Source organism: Notothenia rossii (genome assembly GCF_949606895.1).
Source record: "Notothenia rossii genome assembly, chromosome: 7".
NCBI lineage: Eukaryota > Metazoa > Chordata > Actinopteri > Perciformes > Nototheniidae > Notothenia > Notothenia rossii.
Window position 1 is genome coordinate 13,135,817 of NC_136905.1, and position 2,621 is coordinate 13,138,437.

Genomic DNA, 2,621 nt, shown 5'->3' on the forward strand with positions numbered 1-2,621 from the left:
CATCAAACAATGTTCGCTTCAAACTGCTACAGGACTTCACCATACAAGCAGATCCCCGCTGAGATAAAACAGAATCACACAGCTTCAGGCTGTCAACTTGCCAATGATACATCAACACGTGACGCGCCTCGTCCCTCTTACAACCAACCAAACACATTCTCCTAAACATGCCGCTCTATTTAAGCTGCCGGATCTGCCTGCCTCTGCCTCGCTAATGCTGCTGCTGCTACGACTGCTATCATGTTGCTACTGCTCGCCTCCCCCAGCTTCCACCTATAGGCTCGGGAATAGTTATCTACTATGATGATATATGATGAGGCCCGAGCCTAAATGCCAAAGTTAAACTATATAATAAACAAATAATTATAGCTAGCTTCTAATAAACATATCAAGAAACACGCGGGTTGTGTGACTGGAATAAGATTTAGACATAACAAAATTTCCCCCAATGCTGTAATGTAATAAGCTGGATATGACAAAAGCTTTTCTTCTGCTTCTGGGAAAGTAATGACAGAACTTCAAAGTAGTAATAAAAAATAAGCTTAAAATGAACTATCTGATTCTGTACCTGGACCCATGACTCTGTGGATAAAGCGAAGACATGAGGAGGTGCACTGGCTCCAGATGTTGAACAGATGTGTACGAACGCAGTGGGGGAAACTGTTACTTGATGCTTGAGTGGCGGCTGAGGTTCGCTGCTGAACCAGCTGCATGCCTTCAGCAGTTTAACACATCAGCCTGCAGCTGGGAGTCTGTTACTGCCAGGTTTCTCTTTGAGCCTGAGCTCCCCCTGCTGGTCTGAGCAACACCTGCCGACAATATTTTCACAATTACCGGTCATTGGTGCTGTGTCGTGTCCATATTTGTATATCCTTGTAATTTTTGGTCATAGTAAAGCGTATCACCAAATATCTTGTATATATATGATACCTTTTTCAGAAAGCTCATAAACTTGATGTCCTACAGGAGTATTTGTTGAAGCACTATACATGTTTTAAGTGTAATACATATCTATCTTTATTTATTTATTTCCAACAAATATGTGAGTGTACTTGCATCAAATCATGCACACACACACTCCAACATCCCTGAAACCTGGGTAACTTATTACCAGTTTTTAATGTTAAGTATTTTAACGACTTCCAATATTTCCTTGCAGTGCAGTGTGCAAATAGCAACACCATTTAAGTAATAAGCTGGTAGAAAATGTTCGTTATTGACACAGAACACAATTTCCTTCCTGTTATTGAGTTAAGATGATCTTCACTTGTAAGATGTAGTTTTAACATGAACAAGAACAAACCAGATACAATGTAATTGTGTATTTGGTTGTAATACATATATTTATTTGCACCAGTCGTGGCACCTTTAGAGTGAATTTCCTGCTCTTTTGACATGCTTACTGTAACAGATAAGAATCTGTCTGTATAAGGCTTTGACCTCATGTCTCAGACATTTAACCACATCTGTCTTTCTTGGCAACTGAAGTCAGTGCTGTTTCACTTTCTCTGTGTGATTAAATGCTTGTAGAAAAATCCCAGCATAAATATTTGTGTGTCAAGCACCAAGTTTACGTGTTTTAAGAATCAAATGATTCACTTTTAATCATCTTCATCCCTGCGTAGCTCCTACATTTAGCTGCTCAGGAAAGTTCAGAAATAGTTTCTGCTTGTTCAAAAACATCCCACACAATGCCCACTGGCAACTAGTTTGGTAAAGTCTTTACACTTCACTTTTTTTTCACTTATATTTACTTCAACTTGACTGTTTCATTTATGACACTTTATGACTTCTACTGTTTATGCATGTAAATTATCACATTGTTGTTTCTTCCCTCTTTCTGCATTGCCTTTCATTTTGATTGTCTTCACTTCCTCTTTGTTTCAAAAATGACAAAATGCTCTGATTAAACAGTTGATTACTTGAGTGTGGAAACAAATGTCATATTTTATATTTTTCTGTTTATTGAATATGTAAATCAACAACTCATTTTTGAAAACACATTTATATTTCATTATAAAATCTGGTTTAGAACATTGTTATGCGGATCCGTTAGAAATGACTGATGGGACTTGCATTAATGTAGTTAAAAGAGATTTTAAACTCTATGGTGCTGGAGGCCACACCCCGAACACATCTTTCAAAAGCCATCAACACGCGACACCAGTCTGACATGACTCAGTTGTTGGACTATTACCACTGACCCTTCCATGCTGGTGAAACCTTTATTTGTTTCTTTATCAATTTCTGAAACATAGATCAGTACTGTATATACTGTACTACTAATGTATTTATTTATTCTCTAGAAACAGAACATATCGTATGCTGACCATCATTGTTGGCTGTAAGGTAAGATAATTGTTTTAGAAAACTCAAATGATTGCAAGTCATAAAATGTCAGGCTTATTTTGTCAGTTAACTCAGTCATTTTGTTACATACTGTATATATATATATATATATATATATATATATATATATATATATATATACATATATATATATATATATATATATATATATATGTTTGTTTGTGGTAAGAATAATTGACATACCTTTTAAAGAAGTTTTGTATTTGTTTTATTACTTTCTACATAAAATGTTTTGCAAAACATTTTAAATA